The sequence below is a fragment of the Cynoglossus semilaevis genome, chromosome 4, assembly GCF_000523025.1.
Source record: "Cynoglossus semilaevis isolate Cse_v1.0 chromosome 4, Cse_v1.0, whole genome shotgun sequence".
Lineage (NCBI taxonomy): Eukaryota > Metazoa > Chordata > Actinopteri > Pleuronectiformes > Cynoglossidae > Cynoglossus > Cynoglossus semilaevis.
This window is the reverse complement of record NC_024310.1, coordinates 4,979,482-4,999,022: the sequence shown is the minus strand read 5'-3', so window position 1 is coordinate 4,999,022 and position 19,541 is coordinate 4,979,482. Positions and strand designations below refer to the sequence as shown.

Below are 19,541 nucleotides of genomic sequence, written 5' to 3'. Positions count from 1 at the left end.
TATATATATATGTACATATATATATATATGTACATATATATATACATATATACATACATATGTGTACATATATAAATACATACATATGTGTGTACACATATACTGTATCTATACGATATATATACAAACATTTGTGTATATATGTACACATATGTATATATGAACACGTATACATATATGTATGTTATGTATATATATATGTACAAATATATATGTGAAGGTCAACCTTATATTGCTAATAATTGTCATTAATGTTTTTTACGAAGGCTGTCGTTAATGCCATTGTCCTATAATTCAATGGTTAATTAATGAAAAGCTTAATTAAAGTTATTATCTTTTAATTACTGCCAGTTTCAACTTAATAAATTAGACTGAATTACTTTAATTTTTCAAATTTTTTTTTCACTCCCCCGAAATAGAACAGTGGTTATAGGTTGCGAGGCTTCGAATGTTACGGTCAGGTTTGTTTGTCTGTGCCATACTGTTTCCTCCACTGGTTGAGGGATATTCCAATAACCATTCCTCCAACCCTGTGTAAATAAACGTGTTTGGGCGAAGCCAAATGAATCCAGTGGGGATGATTCCTGCCGCTAAAAATGCCAGGAGGTTCCAGATTAATTGAGAATTATCGTGTATACAGAGACACTTCGTTTAAAAGTGCACAACTGGGGACAGTGTTTACAGTCTGCTCTCTGAGGACGGCCGCTCTGTCTCCAGCACTGTTTAGATTTTCTTACATTTTCACTACTGGGAGAAAGTTGATAAATAAACAGGGGGCGCTCAGGTCTAAGATTCTCTATGTTGTTTAGTTCAACACAGATTGAGTGGTTTGGTTGAGTGTTTTTTATAACCCCCCCCCCCCTTCCCTCCCCCAATAATTGTCTCCACTACAACCAGATGTTAACAGGTGGCGTGCAAGTGACGAGCAAGTTGTTGCCGACTGGGTGGGCAAATACAGGGGCCTTGGGCAATAGAGCCCCCAATACATTGGTGTTTCATTTTGGGATAATAGATTCAGTGATTAAAATTTAACAGTGCAAACCATGATTTAATTTATCTTCAAAGGAACTTTTTGCTATAAAGACTGTATAATATTGTGTAAGTTAACTAGGCCTTAGTACTTGTATTATTTATTTTAATAAAAGTACTTTGTATAAAGTTTTGTCTGAGTAACCAAACATTTCACGACCATTCTGCAGCACCTGTATGGACCCCCGACGGGTTGCAGACCAGATGTTGCAGATTTCGGTAACTTAAAACAATAAACAATAGTGACTGTCACATCGTGTTCTATTTATTTAACCTCTGTAACAAACTGAATGCGTATGTGGATTGAAAAAAAACAAAAAAACTAAAACCCTTCCACCCAATTAACATGAACCACGCCTGAAAATTAGCCTCAGATTGACAGGTTGTATAATTAGGTCTGCAGCAGAGAGTGTTCCTGGTCAAATTTATGAAGCTGGTTCTTCTTTGCATATTCACTTTGAACAAACAAATCAATTTATTTAACGAGGCACCGAAATGAGCGCCATCTTCAGAAATGACCGCTAACAAAAAGATCTTTTGTATGTGTGTTCTTAAATACTCTTTGGACGGTCGATATATTTAGGAATAAATGTAAATGTAGTGGAGTGTTGTATATGTAAATGCTCAGTTTACATGTAGAAAAAAAGGTGATTTCATTAATATAAAGTCCTCTCTTGGTGTACATTTGTCTAATTTCATCTTCTCCACAGACATTTCGCAGCCCTGGATGCTAAATCAAAGTTTTCATTATCTGTATTAATAGTCTGCAGCAGGAGGAGGAACCAACTATAACAGATTAAAGTATTACAGCCATTATCTGTTACATTTTTCCATTACTACGGTGTTGTGAATGATCGCAGCTTTAAAAAATTACACAATTAATGAAGCGCGATGGTTGTTGTCAGACTATTTTTCTCAGAATACCTTGGTTGCTCCCCGGTTTCTAATTTCAGAAATACTAATATATGCTTTTTTAAACTGAGCCGTAAATTACTCGTAAACGTTAAAAAAAAAAAAACAGAATAAAATGGGAATGTTGGGAAATAATGAAGAATTATTAGTCTTTTTAGTCAATTATTAGTCTTATTATCCAAAATTATTATATCACTCCAGCGCAGTCAAAACATTATTAAATTAGACAAATGATTTGTTTTAATTTAATTCTTACTTTCAAGTAATTTTTAAAAAAAATCTGATTAATCACAGGTTAGATGTGAATTAATCACAGTCAATCATGATTGATCCTGTTTGGAATTGATCATTCAAGATAAACCAAACTAACATTGTTTTGTCTGTATATTGTTGAAACAGAATCTAATTCATACAAATGAATATGGAAAGATCTATATGTAAATAATAGTATAAATGTATAAACTTCCACAGTTCAGTCAAATAGCTGAAATAACCATGTGTACGGAATTAAATAAATCACATTTGGACATCTTCCAGTCCAGCAGTCCATGCTCCAGGCTGCATCCTCGGGTTGGTGGGGTTTTCAAAATGAGGAAGACCAAACAGGAAGTGGAGGGAAAAAGCCCCCTGAGATTAACATGTCCAGTGTGGGTTTTTTTTTTTTCTATTGGCACTGCTCCAAAAAGGCAGCACAGTCAACTCACGAGAGAGTCGTACCGACAACCATCTATAGATCTGGTCGTCGTTACAGACATGAACTCGTGGTGTGGCGCTCGGGCCGGTGGGTCAGTGGTTTTTTTGGAGGGTGAGGACGGTGAAGCTGGCCTTTCAGCGGTGGGAGTGACCCGGCCCAGATGGCCGTCCTATACAGCCCAGGAACTAAATATCCTTTTTCTACTCCCTCCTCTCCAACCAGATGGAGACCATTACAGTGGCCTGAAAGACCTGGAGCAGAGAGTCAGAGTGGTGGGCTGTGGGTGTGTGTCAGAGGGGAGTTATCCAATTACCACAATAGTTTTTTTTTTTTTTTTTATTCCTTACAGTCTGCCCTTTTTTCTTGTTCTTTCTGACACAAAATGCTCCTATGCAATCCCTCCAGAGAGTTTCTATAAGAGACCAAACTGTTTCTCAGAGAACAGACCGGGGACAGACAGTGAAAGAAAGACGAAACACAGAGGAGGGCAGGGGAGAGGAGGAGGAGGAGGAGGAGGAGGAGGAGGGAAAAAGGAGCACATTAAAGATATGCAAATCCAGCTGTCTGCTGTGAGGAGCATTAACTAGTGTTAGCACTGCAGCTTCCTCTATTTTTGGTGTGTGTGGAAGTGTGTGTGTGTGCGTGCGTGCGCCTCAGCACCAAGGAGAGTGTGATGACTTTCTTAAGTCTGGGCTTTCATGTTTTAGTCAGACAGTCTGGGAGTGGAGATATGTCAGCAAAAATATTCCGCTTAATTGAGACACTTCAGGAATGAAGCTGTCAAGCTCGGGCTTCAAACAGAATACACAACCGCAGTCAGAGGAACACTTCCAGAACAGCACTGAGAGGCTGTGGCACCTTTTTTTTCTTCTTCTCCTCTTTACATTTCCAACAAGTACAGGAACCTAAATGGTTTCAGGTTGGTTTCAGGACACGGGAAACAGCAGCATCCTTTTTTTGTGGTGGGATGAAGGGGAGTGGGGGGGGGGTTACACGTGCTGCAGAGGGGAGTGGAAGTTGAGAGAAGAGCCGCACCTCTTCTACTGTAGTTCTAACCTGCTGGCATTTTTAGAGCCCGCGTTTGCAGATGTGGAAAACCTCCATGTTGTAGTTTTGAAGGTCGACAGTTAGCTTCACCTGCTACGTCCACTAACAGTGAGTTTGAGCTAACGCCAGAGCTAAACATATAAAATATTATCATGTGTTTAGATGTAACTCATGAGAAACAAACAAACAAACAAACAAACAGATAAACCAGGCCAGTTAATCCATGTTTTATCTCTATCTTATTTCAAAGTTAAAATTCTTAAATAAACTTCAGTTTTGCAAGAGTTTTATTCATAAAAAAGACATTTTGAACTCAGATATTAATTTATTTTTTCAGATTCTTCTCTATAATTTGAGTAACTGGACATCATCGTCCTGCCTTCAATGTCCAAATGTGTCCAAATTATGAGAATTCTGGATAAAAAAGTTAACTTAAGAGTTTTGACAAATAAACTGTGAATTGGACCTAAACATCAAATCTGGACCAAAAGTAAATTCAAAATTTTAAAATTCCAATGAAAGACAATAAAAAATAGATTTTTTGTTTGTTTGTTTGAGATGATTGCCTGTCATTTACTTCACAATCCTGATAATAAGTATTGTGAGTCAGTACAACTGTGATGAGGAGTAATCCTGGTTAATTATACCAACAATAACAAATATGGAGTAGTTTTATAATTGTTCTCTGTCTCCGTCCATCTGCTCTTTATTACATTTAATATATTATTATTATCTTCATTTTCGGATTCTGTCCTTTTTGATCTTTATTCTTCTTCCTTTTTTAGAAGCTGAGGTGGCAAAATGAATTTCCTCTGATTTAAGGATGCAGATTTCAGCATCTGTCTGGTCTGGTCTGACTTCATTATGAAGAGGATTTACAGCCTACGGCTGAGATGAGGAAAAGACCAGACGAGAGGTTGAGGAGTTGAATGAGAATGAGAAGAAGGCAACTGTAAATAGATGTGACAAACACAGCAACTACTTTTAAAATAGCAGTGACAACCAGAGCCTGATGGTGATGACACAGATGAACGCCGTCTCACCTGAGTGTCAGCACCAACGTGTGAGACAATACACCGTCTCAACGCTGAGTGGAGGGTGATGAACAGTAGCACCGGGGACGCAGAGGAAGTCGGTGTTAAGAAGAAGATGTTGCCCCAGGGGGCGGGGCAGTAAATCAGAGGTCGGCATATCATTGGTCGTTTCATTTATCAACCTGGGTCACCATGGTCTGCTGAACGATTATTAGATGGACTTCAAAAAATCCATAATTGATCAAAGGTGTGATGTCGTTGAAATATATATATATAACGCGACGCTGTGGTGACCCATTGGCGCCCTCTGTCTTTAGAGCTGACCTGTGCTGATATTTCAGCTTTGATAAAGTAAAGAGAGGACGTGAGGCGACAACAGACGCGATATATATACAACCAGTATAATCACAGCTTGATCACAACGACTTCACAGTTGATGACTCAGCATATATTGCACGTTCTATAGGTTCTCACCATTGGCTGTGACGTAAAACTATATATTAGGAATTTCATTCTGGACATTTGTAGGAGGGATGTCTGATATATCAGCCGACCTGATATTATTATAATTATTTAATATCTGTGACGATTGTTTTTTTTTTTCTCAGAAAAAAACAACTATTTTGACTTTTGATTTGGGATTTAAGTGAATTCCATTTTTTACAAACTCCCCCTGGGACATCGGATTGGAGACTTTTTGGTTTAGCAGTTTAACGCAGCCATTCTTAGCACGGACGCGCAGTTGAAGTCAGAATTATGTGCTGTTCTTTGTAGAAGAATCATGGTCCTCCGTGGAATTGAACGCTAACAGCAGCATTTATCAGTAGGCGTGGGTTCGATGTGTCCATTACACTCAGACCCATTCATCTTGCAGCAGTGCAGTGGTGACAGTGAGGAATTTCTGCAGCAAACCCACAGTGTTACAGCACCTGACACTGTATTTAAAAAAAATAAAAAAAACATTATTAATTCACTGCTGTGACTTATGGTGCTGAAAGCTGCACTGACATGCCATACTGTACAGTTACGTACACCGGCAAACACGCAGTCAAGAATACACACTCGTTCACTGGCGCTCACGTACAGCACACGGCCTATATAATCCCACCGTCGGTGCGGGCTCGTCCCTGTGTCCCGTGTTTGTTTGTGTTGTATCTAGTTCCCAGTGCCATATGGTGTCCACGGCCATCGGTATCACACTCTGCAGCAGGCCCTAACAGCCTGCTGTTCTCAGGGCTTGGCTCTCGCTGTCCAAACAAAGAGCGCACTGACAAACACCGTCGAGGACTGGAGTTCATGATGAAAGTTTCGGAGCCGGGACTCACATGTGGTTTCACTGGACCACTCTCCCTGCAGCTTTGCACCTCTGTCATGTGTATAATTAGGAGGATTCCAGTGAGCGTGCCCAGAATATTTCCAGCAGCTTGGTAGCCTCAAACTGCGGTTTCTGAGCTTTTACTGCCGGGCCGCATGCAAATAATGTTACATTGTTCCTGTTCAGGAGGACTGAAGGATGGTGTTGCACTCAGTTTGAGGTTGAACATGTCTAATACCAGTGTGTGTGTTTTTACTGTGTGTATTCTGTGTGTGTGTGTGTACTGTGGCATGGAGAGAAAGCAAAGAGTGAAAAAAAAAATAGTTTGGCTCAGTAAATGCACTTCAGGGGTTTATTATTGAGTTATTTTCACGAGGCAGAGCATTTAAAAAAAACAGAACTCTAAAAGTCAAAGTTATACAATTATACAAACCCACATACTGGGGAGGAGGATCGCTCGGTAAATGTCTTTTATTTTCTCCAGCAGTAAATAATAATATTTAGTCAAAAAATAAACATGCTAACAGCACCCAAGTCCAAGCCTTAACAGACAAATGGGACAAAGTGTAAAGTTTTTCTGTTAAGGTTTGAGTCAACACAGTTTGCTGCTGTGCTGCTGCATTCACAAAAAATATTAAACTAGAAAAAAAAAATAATTAAAAAAGCCGACACTAGAACTCATGGAATTTAGGATTAAAAAAACCAAGCCCAGTCGCACGGCAGAGCAGAGGTGATTTTACATCAGGTCTGCGCACGAGGGAGGCAATCTTAGAGGAGCGCCGAGGAGCCGGAGAGAGAGATTTTGACCCTGTTGTTTGATCAAGGTTGTTTAAAACAGATTTTCTGTCCTTTTGCATTTGTCTTTTTAAACTCAGTTAGCATAAAGACAACAGCTGTTCTGGCAAATTTAAAAACCAGAGTGAGTCCAAGGACGACAGGCGGAGCTGCTCCCGGTGACTGTGCTGCGTGATTCACTGATGCAATTATTGTAAGGTCGAAAAAACAATGTTCATTTACATCATGTATTTCTTTTTCCAAACGGATCGAATCAACATTTTTTAACTTAACTCAAACCATGTCTTTTAACTTTTAAACATCTGCTTTATAATTATTATTACAGCTATCCTTCACTTATTTGATTTAACTTCTAAACATGCAGGTTTTCCACTTCCTTTAACTCGTGGTTTACTATCTTTACAAGTCATTTAACTTTTTTTTTGAGGATCTGAATTCTAGTTTTTTTTAGTGTTTTTAAAACATATTCCTGCGTGCTTCTTTTTATCAGCACCTCCTGGTTCAGGTAAAGCTAAATCTAGTTCCTGGTAACGGACCTGATCACGTTGAACTAGTGAAAACAAACTTGGTCTAAATAAATCCTGGTCCCACGACTAATATTCTTCCATGTTGTTCAAGAAAGAGACCATACGTGTCGTCGAGCTCTTGTTGTGTCAGCCCCTCACCACATTTTCCTTGTTGCCTTGAATAACAACACTGGCCTGGCAGTTTTATGGAGCTGTCAGGATAAGGATTACATTAGCTGCAGCAGACTTCCAGGAGATCACAGTGAGAGGAGCGAAAAGCAGGGAGAGTCTGACAAAAAGCAGGAGGCCCAGAGTCAGGCCAGCCCGGGGCGAGAGCTGTGCTCTGCTCTGCTGGGACACAAACACACTCTCTCTCTCTCTCTCTCTCTCCACCGATAAACAATAAGCAGGAAAACACACATGTGAGCAGAGAACCTGAACATACATGAGATTAGTGGACGTGCAGCTCAGAGGGCTGCGTGTGTCTGCAGAGGAGACGACACAGCCACGGGCCTGGTGCAGAAAAAAAAAGTCCTTTGTTCTATTTGTTCTGCAACCAACGGAGGATCGCTCGGTAAATGTCTTTTATTTTCTCCAGCAGTAAATAATAATATTTAGTCAAAAAATAAACATGCTAACAGCACCCAAGCCTTAACAGACAAATGGGACGAAGTGTAAAGTTTTTCTGTTAAGGTTTGAGTCAACACAGTTTGCTGCTGTGCTGCTGCATTCACAAAAAATATTAAACTAGAAAAAAAAAATAATTAAAAAAGCCGACACTAGAACTCATGGAATTTAGGATTAAAAAAACCAAGCCCAGTCGCACGGCAGAGCAGAGGTGATTTTACATCAGGTCTGCGCACTAGGGAGGCAATCTTAAAGGAGCGCCGAGGAGCCGGAGAGAGAGATTTTGACCCTGTTGTTTGATCAAGGTTGTTTAAAACAGATTTTCTGTCCTTTTGCATTTGTCTTTTTAAACTCAGTTAGCATAAAGACAACAGCTGTTCTGGCAAATTTAAAAACCAGAGTGAGTCCAAGGACGACAGGCGGAGCTGCTCCCGGTGACTGTGCTGCGTGATTCACTGATGCAATTATTGTAAGGTCGAAAAAACAATGTTCATTTACATCATGTATTTCTTTTTCCAAACGGATCGAATCAACATTTTTTAACTTAACTCAAACCATGTCTTTTAACTTTTAAACATCTGCTTTATAATTATTATTACAGCTATCCTTCACTTATTTGATTTAACTTCTAAACATGCAGGTTTTCCACTTCCTTTAACTCGTGGTTTACTATCTTTACAAGTCATTTAACTTTTTTTTTGAGGATCTGAATTCTAGGTTTTTTTTTAGTGTTTTTAAAACATATTCCTGCGTGCTTCTTTTTATCAGCACCTCCTGGTTCAGGTGAAGCTAAATCTAGTTCCTGGTAACGGACCTGATCACGTTGAACTAGTGAAAACAAACTTGGTCTAAATAAATCCTGGTCCCACGACTAATATTCTTCCATGTTGTTCAAGAAAGAGACCATACGTGTCGTCGAGCTCTTGTTGTGTCAGCCCCTCACCACATTTTCCTTGTTGCCTTGAATAACAACACTGGCCTGGCAGTTTTATGGAGCTGTCAGGATAAGGATTACATTAGCTGCAGCAGACTTCCAGGAGATCACAGTGAGAGGAGCGAAAAGCAGGGAGAGTCTGACAAAAAGCAGGAGGCCCAGAGTCAGGCCAGCCCGGGGCGAGAGCTGTGCTCTGCTCTGCTGGGACACAAACACACTCTCTCTCTCTCTCTCTCTCTCCACCGATAAACAATAAGCAGGAAAACACACATGTGAGCAGAGAACCTGAACATACATGAGATTAGTGGACGTGCAGCTCAGAGGGCTGCGTGTGTCTGCAGAGGAGACGACACAGCCACGGGCCTGGTGCAGAAAAAAAAAGTCCTTTGTTCTATTTGTTCTGCAACCAACCAACACACACACACACACACACACATACAGAGCATTAGCACAGTGCAGGCTCAAGGCTGTTGGGGATTTTTAAAATCTGAAATTGAATATCTTCTTTCACATGCTGCACTGTTTCTATTTCCACAGTGACACTGGGTTTGTTTGTCTGATGTTTGACTCTAAATATGTAGTGAAAATATTTTCGAGGCCAGTGTTTAACGGCGGGGCTCGTGGCCTGGTTGGGTTTAGGTTACTGTCATTTGGTAATGTATATTACGACGGAAAAATTCAATGGTGAGTCAAAGACAGATTGAGGGGAAAAATGTATTTTTGTATATTATGGTGTAGAGCAGTGGTGTCAAATTCATTTTTTGTTTAGCCTGATTAGATGTCAAGTGGGCCGGACCAGTACGTTTAAATGTAACTTTTTTTGAACATTATGTGTACTTTTTTTTAATTTTCAAAATGAATCAAGCGGGCTGGTTTTGGGCCCCGGCCCGATGTTTTTCACCCTTCCTATAGACTATAGTATAAGTATAGATACCCTCCATTGGAGGATTAAAGCTTCTGCCATTGTTTCCTTGAGAGATTTTTGCTTTGATTTTTGAGTTCTGAGAGATGGATTTGTCTCGTCTTAGGACTGAAATCAACTTTTCTGTCAATGGTTATTTTTTTTCAGTTTTAGTAAAATAAAAATAATCAAAATAGCTAGATAAAAACCTTTGGTTAAATTTTTAGTTTTCTTTTTTTTTCAGTTTTGGTAAAATTTAAATAATCAAAAAAGCTAGATAAAAACCTTTGGTTAAATTTTAGTATTTTTTACAGGCTGTTAACTAAGTTGAGCAACAATTCTGATGTCTGTGCTGAGTTTAATATAGTCGAGGGTTTAATAAAGTTTGAGGGGAGAAAAACCAGTTGAGGGTTTAATGTAGTTTAATAAAGTTTGAGGGGAGAAAAACCTGATCGAATGGAAATGTCACAACTCAACTTTGGACACGTGAAACATGTCGGAGACGCCGGAGAGACTGGTGTCAACATGTTTTACTAATTAACATTGGGAACTTTTCACATTAAAGCATCTGTCTCAGAACTTTTTGATCAGTAGTGTCACTGCTGGGCCAAATAACAACAACCTGTTCCTGCACGTTCTGCACGACATCTGTTTGAACGGTGATTGATGCTTATCACATACAATGTTAAGCAATTAGGAAATTAGAGGAAATAAGTTCCTCAGATATTTCTTAGTTCTAATCCATATGTGGCGCCATCTGCTATGAGTGGAGATTTATACTATTCCACCTAATAATGCATTAAATCCTCTTGGACTTCTTGCTTATCTTTCCTTTCTATATTTTATACTTTTGCAACATAAAAACATAAATTTAAAAACTAAATCTTTATTTACACAACTTTATTGTGTCCAAAATTGCCATTTTAAAAAAAAAAATTTTCTTACATTTTTCTTGTGACCCCTGGTGGCAGCTCGCACACCCACAGGGGTACACGCACCACACTTTGGGAATCCCTGTTTAAATGTAACCCACTTTTTAAAGCTCAGGTTTAGCCTGAAGCTGGAGTTCGAGGGTGGAGGAAATGTTTGTCACTTGTTAGCTGCTTTAATCAGTGAAACTGGTGAAGGTAAATTATGAGCTGTTCTTCATCAATGACCATGATGTTTTACTAACCAGTGACCTTTCAGTCTCCCGGCCGACCCCTACCTGCTTCATGGGAATGGACTTTTTGTGAACATATATAAACAGTGAAGAGTTTTTTTTTTTTTGGTTTTGTTTTGTTTTTAATTTATTAAATATATTTGAGTGGCAGGTTATGTAAGGTAATTTAAGGACGTTGCCTTTTAGGAAGCCAACAGCTGGGACTGGAATAAGTCTGACAGGAGCTGTCAAACAGCAGAGCTGGTCCCCAGGGTTCGTCAGCTCTGTCTGCTTATTAAAGGTGAGACACGAAGAGGGAGAAAAACAGTTTAAACAAATGTAAAAGGAGAAATTAAGCCGACAAGTGTCTCACCATCAAAATCCTCAATGTAAAAAATGAGATTAGCGGCATTCCGGTTCTGTCTCGCAGCTGCGTTGGCGTCAAAATCCTCAACGTAAAAAATCCGGTTCTGTCTCGCAGCTGCGTTGGCTTCGCAACTGACGAAGACCTTTACTGTACAGACACATTACGCAATGTTTTAAAACTGCATGGAACTTGTAAAATAAATTACAAACAACAGCTCAGAAATGGTTAAGCACAGAACCAGGAGACGAATCCTCACACCTGCTGCATTATTTAAGAGTGAAGCCACAGTACAGCAGAAGTGACCTGTTTCATCCCAGTGGTTTATGAAGTGTAGATGTTTCTTATGGTGATGTTATTCAAAGTTTTAGTGAAAGCTTTATCAGCCATTTTCATGGAACTGATTTGTAGAAAAAAACATGTACAAGGAGTAATCTGTGGGTGCAGAGGAACGGGGGGCGGGGTGTGTGTGGGTGTGTGTGTCAGCTGTATTTGGGTCAGATCATCACCACCAGCAGGTTCTGTCAGGAGGTGAAGATGAACTTTGTCGGAATATCAGCAGTAACCTCTCCAACAGCCTGCTCTCACATCTGTGCAGACTCCAGACGCAGCACACAACACAAATACGTCTACTCCTACTTTTTTTTTTTTAAACGTATTTTGCAGTACTTTCTGGATAAATATGTCATGTTTTTTTCCCCCTCGATTACATAGTGCATCTGAGCTGAGGTCATTAAAAAAAAGAAATGCAAAAGATAAGAATGAGTTGGACTTCACATGTATCTGTGGAATGTTATATATATATAAATATATGTATAATATAAAGGAGCACCTTATTTAAATTTTTCTTTGCCATATATACTCTACATATATAAATACATATACACATATATAAATACTTATATATATATATCTCTTATCTTTACACCAGCCTCTCCTTCAGGCTGACATAGTTTCCTACATGTTATTTTTCTTTGCCTAATTCCGTCCATTTTCTGCCTGTTTAGGGTTCAGCCCCTGCGTGGGTTTCCATTTCCTGCGTTGTTCCTATTTTGTAGGAGTGATGGGCGTCTGATGACAGACCAGGTCACAGCAGTGTCTCCATGGACCACAGTGTTTGTAGATGACATAGTAATGTATGTGGTGAAAGAAGGAGCAGAAAGATGAGGGACTGGAGAGGTGGAGGTTTGTACCGTGGAGATTGGAATGGAAGGCCGGTGGAAAGATGAACGTGGACGTAGGTGGTGGAGGTGAATGGACTCAAGGACCTGAGGATGACTGGTCAAAGTGGAGACAAGAGGTTTGAACGGATGAAACAGGTCTCAGAGGTGAAGTGAGAGCTAAGAAGTGGAGGGCTGGTAGTGAGAGCTGCTGTGATGTCCAGTTTGGAGACAGTGTCAGTGTCTCAGAGACATGATGCCGAGCTGGGAGGGGCCGAGCTGTGACCACAATATACACACAATATCAATCTGTAAAGAATGTAGGTGTCAGTAATTACAGCTAATTTTAATATTTAAAAAAACCATTGGGACAGATTTTTATGTATGGATGGAAACGACTGGTGTCGACTGAGTTGAATGACAAGGCTTTATAAAACAACTGCGAGTGCAGGTGCACCCCACAGCACCATCTGCAGGGGAGGACAGGAAGACGCAAATAAAAAAAATAAAAAATATACTCCAGATAATTCGCTAAAAAACTAAAGCCAGGTTGAACAGATGTGTTGATTGTCTGTTTTGCTTAGTTAAGAATATGTGTGATTTTTTTTTCTTCAAATGTTTGAAGGATTGCTATCAGGAGTTGAAATGTGACTCTTTTTTGTTTATATCATGATGTGATCAGCTGCTCTGACAATTAAAGAAACCACGAGCCTCGGAGTCTGTGATGGGTCCTGGTGAAATAGTGGGATGATTCCATGGCTTTGCTGCTGTCTGGGCTTTTCAGACAGTTTAATGAAGATAAACTGCGGTGCAGGAGTGTGCCGCAGCAGCAGGAGGCTGAGAATTTAACAACACATCAGTCCTGCCTTCAGACAAGGGAAAGATTTAAGGCAGTCACCCACAAACATTTATAGACGAACACAGACAGGTTTAACAGATTTCCTGTTTTGCTGACGTTAAAAAAAAACAAAAAACTCCCCTTCGTTTTCTTAACTTCATCTCCAATACCTACCTGTGTAGAGCTCTATACTAAAGTACTACAATATTAATGCCATGACATACTGTTTGGCTCGTGTGCTTTGCTTCCACTAATTACAGAGGAAGTTGAGGTTTCCAGGTTATTAATGAAATGTGAAAACTGCAGTGGAACTCTGAATTCCACTGCAGTTTTTTCTAGCAGCAGTGAAAGAACAGTTCCTGCCTTAAAAACATGCACAGGAAGTGATTTATTCAAGCTACTAGGTTAGTACGAGTAGTTACTTGTTTCCTACAACTACAACTGGGTATATTTATACTGTTTATCTAGATTTTTATGTATTTTTTTTAATATATAAATTATATTTCTAAACCCTCCTCTGTCTCTCTGTCTCCCTCCAACTGCTCTGCCCACACCCCCCTGTGTGTACTGTACTGTACTGTACTGTACTGTACACAGTGTGTGATTATTTCCAGTTGTAACACATTAGAGCCAACACATTTTGATTTTATGACTATAATGATTAAACCAGTAAACAACGTATGAACACACTGGTTATGAATTCATGATTTGGATCTGATTTGAATCTGCTTTTTTTTTTTTTCTTTTTTTTTCCTATTACCAGGCAAATCTGGCCATGACTGGAAAAACCGACCAATCACAGGACTCATTTGCTGCTGTGGCTTTTTAAATTGAGATCTTAGGACCTTTTCTACCAATGCTATAAAGCAGCGTAGAAAATAAAAAAAGTCTGTTGTAAAACTGGAAATATTTAACTAGTTTTAGACAAGACAAAGACATGGAACCGCTTCTAATTATCACATGAGCTCGGTTTGTGTTTGAGGCTGAACCTGATTGACTTGTCATGAAAAGGTCGAAGGACCTCGTGTTTAGTTTCTGATTTTTTGTCGTTGATTCATTTGGTCGAGTGATGCAGTTGTTCTCAGTCAACACAGTAAATAATCGAACGCTGTGTTAAATCCTTTCATATTTCTCCACACTACTGTGATCAACGCTACAGCTCTGGGTGAAAAAATAAAAAAAAATCCCCCACTTCTCCCGTGTTCATGCTCATCAACACTCTCCTCCCCGGCTCTGCATGAAAAGTTTGCTTCTTAACTCCTCCTGTTATTAGATTTGACTAGCTCATTTTTCATCTTGACAGCTACACCAAGGCAGCCTGAGAAGGCTTGGGTGTGTGTGTGTGTGTGTGTGTGTGTGTAAGTAAATTAGTATGGTTTCCTTGCCTATTTCCCTTAAGTCTGCTCATCCTTGTCGCCATTTCAAAAGCTGTTCTTTTCTTCTTTTTCTGCCTCAGATTCCTCGAATCCCCCCCTCCTTAACCCACCATCTTATTACTCTTTCTTCCCTGCTCCTCCTCCATGATATTTTCTGTCTTTTTTTTCACCAAAGGGGGAAAAAAAACACTTGTCTTCTGGCTGCCAGTTCGTCTCCAGCCTCTCCAAACCTTTCCCTGCCTCGCTATTGGTTGGCAGGAGCTGCTGCTGTGTTGGTATTGGCTGTTTCCAGCAGGTGAGGCAGAGCTGTGCCACTTAATCAATGCCCTGTGGTGAAGGAAGTAAGTGCCAGAAAGTGCAGCACGAGGAGCTGCAGCCGTCAGCACTGGCAGCTCTCCATGAGGCTGAGCATGGGGATGGCATGACCTTCAGACGGCTGGGACCAGCAGTGAAAGACAAACAAACAATATGTAGGGTTCACACACACACACACACACACATTCACATATATGCTGGTTTGTTAGCACTTTACATTGACAAATTTCTATCCTAAAACCCTTTCGAAAAAAGTACTTAGGAATTCCATTCCATCGTGCGACGTAACTCGATTTCCGTCAGTCGGAACTAACGTACCGTACATAAGTACCATTTCCATCGTGCTACGTGATGATGTATTCGCGGGCTCTGCTTGGCAACTAGTTCCCGCACAAAATTGGTTTAAATGCCGTAGGTCAGGCTAAAGAAACAGTACTTAATAAATGTATAGAAGATGCTAACTCTAAAACGCCGAAGAAACAGTACTTAATACATTTATAGAAGATGCTAACTCTAAAACGCCGTAGGTGGAGGATGTCCTAACTCGAGGGTTAGCCTCTACCCTAACTCCAATTTTATCATGAATGAACCTCCACATTAAACCTCAAAACAACCTCTCACTCTGTGGAGAACTGAAAAGTGTCCCCAAAAGGAAATGGTCCCAGTAATCCAAAAACAATGTCCCCACAAATATACGTATCCTGTACCTGAAACACACACTAAAATACTAGTTCTACAGGTTTTACTGCAAATCTCATTCCTCCTTTAATTGTCCACCAAAGTTTACTTTCCAAGGCTGAGGACATCGTTGGCCTTTTACAATAGGACAGTGAGCTTATTGGCACTTGTTGAAGGTCAAACACACACACACACACACACACACACAGCAGCACAGAGTGCGTAACTCAGTCACCAGGAGCAGGATCGTATGTTGCACTTTTACATTTTAACAAACCACAGAAATGTGTGACCTCACTCGTCTCCACGACAGTTATTTCACTTTTTTTTAACTCGGCTCCACATTCTCCTGTCAAGATGATGGTGTTTGAATAGCTTGTGGTTCAGTTCGGCTGAAATGAGGTTAATGCTAACCTTCCCCCGGATTATGAATGACACTGTTCATCAAAGTCAAGCAAAGATTCTCGGTGCGCTAAATTTCAAGGACGTGAAATCCCTGAACCCAGCCCAAGGACTGTGGACGGGACTCGTCAAATTCTACAAACCACTGAGTCCTTTCCACAGACTGTTACGAGGGGAGTTACCCCCTGAACATGCACCAACGCTCTTATATCATCCCCGTGTCTGTAACCGGGGTGAGAGTCTAGCGTTATCAGGGTGGACTGCAGTGATCCTACTGTTGAAGGGTTCTGGACTTGAAGGGTTGGCAGAATATTTCTGATGTCTCGTAGATGTCGATGGTCAAAGAACCATGAACCAAAGAACCATGAACCATGAAGTTCAAGACCAGAGGCAATAAAACATGTCAACAATGGGAGGGGGGGTCAGTCAGAGGTAGATGGGAGAAAGATGGTTGGAAGACCTGAACTCCATTATTGGGACGACGATAGTCGACAAATCCAACATGGCGTCTTTTGACGTCACAGTTTTAAGGTTGAAGGTATTTAAGTACAAACACCTCAGACATTACCCATGATTCCTCTGTCTTGTTGTCACTTTGTCCGGTGATTCCTTGGAATCACAGCTTTGTTTTGTTCGTTTGACTTTTGTGGGTTGTTCATTGAGTTGGCATGACTTTACAATTGTGTCAGAAGGCTGTGTGTGTCAGGATGAGTATTACAGTAAAAAAAAAACATCATATCATGAACATATACAGTTTATAAAACACCGTACCTTGATCTCTCGTTTGTTGGTAACCACTGCACGAGTCACAACTTTGTTGTTTTTTTCTATGTTTTGTTTAAGTCAGACATCACATTACTTTAGTGTAGTCTTAAAGCAAAACTAACAGAAAGAGCAGAAGTTAATATATGAGGCTGTAGGTATCAGTGATCCAGGTGTAATCTAGATCAGGACTGGACCAGGACACTGTCCAGTTCCTGGGTGTGTTTTTGTGGTGAAGTCTGTGTCAAACCTTTTCATATATTTCTGCATAGTTGATGTGTCCACGCGTTATTATGGGATGACTGGACAGCAGACAGCTGCTGCAGGACCCATCAGTCAGTTGTTGTATTTATAGCGCGGTGACCACAGAATGCAAACAGCTGCCTGACTCGAGGGACAGAGTCAGAGAGCGAGACAGGACGGGACACAGGACGTGACGTCGCACCCTGTTCAACTCTGCTGTATTTAACAAGTCCATGTGTTTCCCATTTGTTCTCATCTATGTTTGTGTTTCAAAATTCATAAAGTGGACCTGATTCAACACCCTAGCGGGCCAGTTTTGGCCCACGGGCCGTATGTTTGAGCCCACATCCAAAATATTTTAAATAAGTCATATTTTGCATTTTAATACGCTGAATGAAATCATCACATCAACTTTATCTGATGCCGAAGAATGACACTGGGGTTCTTTTGTATTTTCGTCTGCCTTGCCTTAAGGGCAGCTGCGATATTCCCCAGAGACGTCACTATTTACATTAACTACAATCATTACTTTGGACTAGTCACTCCCCGAGCCCAACATCAGTGATTAATTTGTGTATCTTGACTCTTGACATGGTAACTGTCAGGAGGAAATAAAGTCAATATGATTTAAAACTTTTCTTTTCTTTCTTTTTTTTTCAGCCTGTGCATCACTTTGATAATGTGTATGTGTGTTCCCAACACTTACATAATAGCTGCCACATGTCATCAGTTGCTTGTAGCCTCCAGTCCTGGCAGCTCCTGAGGACAGGAAAAGATAAAGCAAGTTATTATCTCAACGACTATAGAGAATTGGCAGAGCCAACAGGCAGGAAATGCTTTGACTGATTGTTCCTAAATGAATCGTAGCAGAAAATAAATATTCACTTTCACCCTTTAAATGTCATCCCGGAGGGAGTGATGAAATATTAGAAGAGCAGATTCTTTACATTCTTCGGCTGAAAAAAAATTTCTTTCACACTCAAGTTTTTTTTTGTTTTTTTTTAACCCAGCGTTCATGTTAAATGAACCTGTCACAGCAGTTTTCGCAGCCTGAGCGTCTTGAGACGTGAAATAGAATACAGATGATATAGTTGTCGTTAACGTCTCTGTTTCCTTGTTTGTGTTTTCCATCCTCTCGTTCATTAGCCCAGTTTTCAGACACCTTCATATAGCGCTGTGTCATGTCCTGCTGTTTTGTCTTTTACTGTTCATGTTGTTAAATTTTTAATATAACTCTACTGTCACACCATAAAGACACAAGAAGTCAAGTCTTAACTGTCTGTCGGTGCCTGTGGCCCGGTGGAAATATAAAAGTTTATTAATCTGTCGTAAAGTTTGGTAGTTAATAAGTCGACTTTAGAGAAGGCAGGAATTAAAGTGAGTGTAAAGTTGAAATGCAAAGCAAAGGAAAATCTTATTTTGGAGGGAGTGGGGGGGGGTCACAGTTTAGGTGTGTGTTTGTGTATCAATAAATGTTTATGCAACTGAATATAATTTATTGAAGGTACAAATATACATTTACTGTGTAAAAAAAACTTAATTAATTTAATCAAGTTAGGAAAACTCTGCGTCATGGGCCATACATCATATTATCAAATTAGGAAACTCTGCGTCATGGGCCATACATCATGACTTGGCGGGCTGTATTTGGTCCCCGGGCCTTCAGTTTGACACGTGCTTTGAGGGAACCTGCAGTAACAAAGTGGATTCTCTTGTAGTAAAGTTTAGGTTCAGTTTTCTGCAACTGTTTTCAAATACTTTTCAGACAAATTACCAGAGCGTCTGTAATCTGTCTGGTAATCTGGTTAATCTGTTACCAGTTTATCCAAGGAATTACACAAACCAGACTGTGGGACGGACTGAGGTGATTGACAGGAACTGAGAGCCCTGAGAGTTAGATGACCTTTCAACTCGCAACAAAGTGGCCACGCAGGAAGGATCACATTCACAACTGGCAACGCTACAATCTGATCACATTAGGAGCGCGATCACCTCCGGATGTTTTTCGGCCGATCTGATAGCATTTAGATAGCAATACGCTGTGTGCACATTCACACCTGCATCGATACACACACACACACACAGACACACACTTACTGTTCTAGAGAAGATAAGGTCCAGATTGAGACTCGGTACAAAAGGAGCTGAAGGTAAAATGTGTGCAGTTTGAAATGTAGAGACCCAGAGATTCTCTATCAGTTTAATTACATTTTATTAACGCGTTCCGCTCCGAGTCTCTGCCGACTGTAACGATGAAAGGAGTACATTTGTCAACAGTTTTTGTTTTTCTTTGATGATAACGTAAGGTGAGGTGTTGGAGTTGTTCACTTTATTTTAATATACCTCGAAATGATGGATGAAGTCAGATGATAAAATCATTTAAAGATCCATAGGACTCTAGTGCCACTTATGGAATTTGTATTCCAACACGTACACCGAGCTGAGATAACGGACTTGGTGTCTTGTGA

At 40.2% G+C, this 19,541-nt stretch overlaps 1 long non-coding RNA gene across 3 annotated transcripts in view; it reads right to left on the bottom strand.

Moving 5' to 3' along the window:
• Window positions 1–19,541, bottom strand: part of LOC107988486 (uncharacterized) — a 102,219-nt gene that overhangs the window by 31,466 nt on the left and 51,212 nt on the right. For all 3 annotated transcript variants that reach the window (XR_003049575.1, XR_001759964.2, XR_003049574.1), the window contains one exon: window positions 17,780–17,832. This is a non-coding gene — a long non-coding RNA (uncharacterized LOC107988486). The remainder of the gene's footprint in view (window positions 1–17,779; window positions 17,833–19,541) is intronic.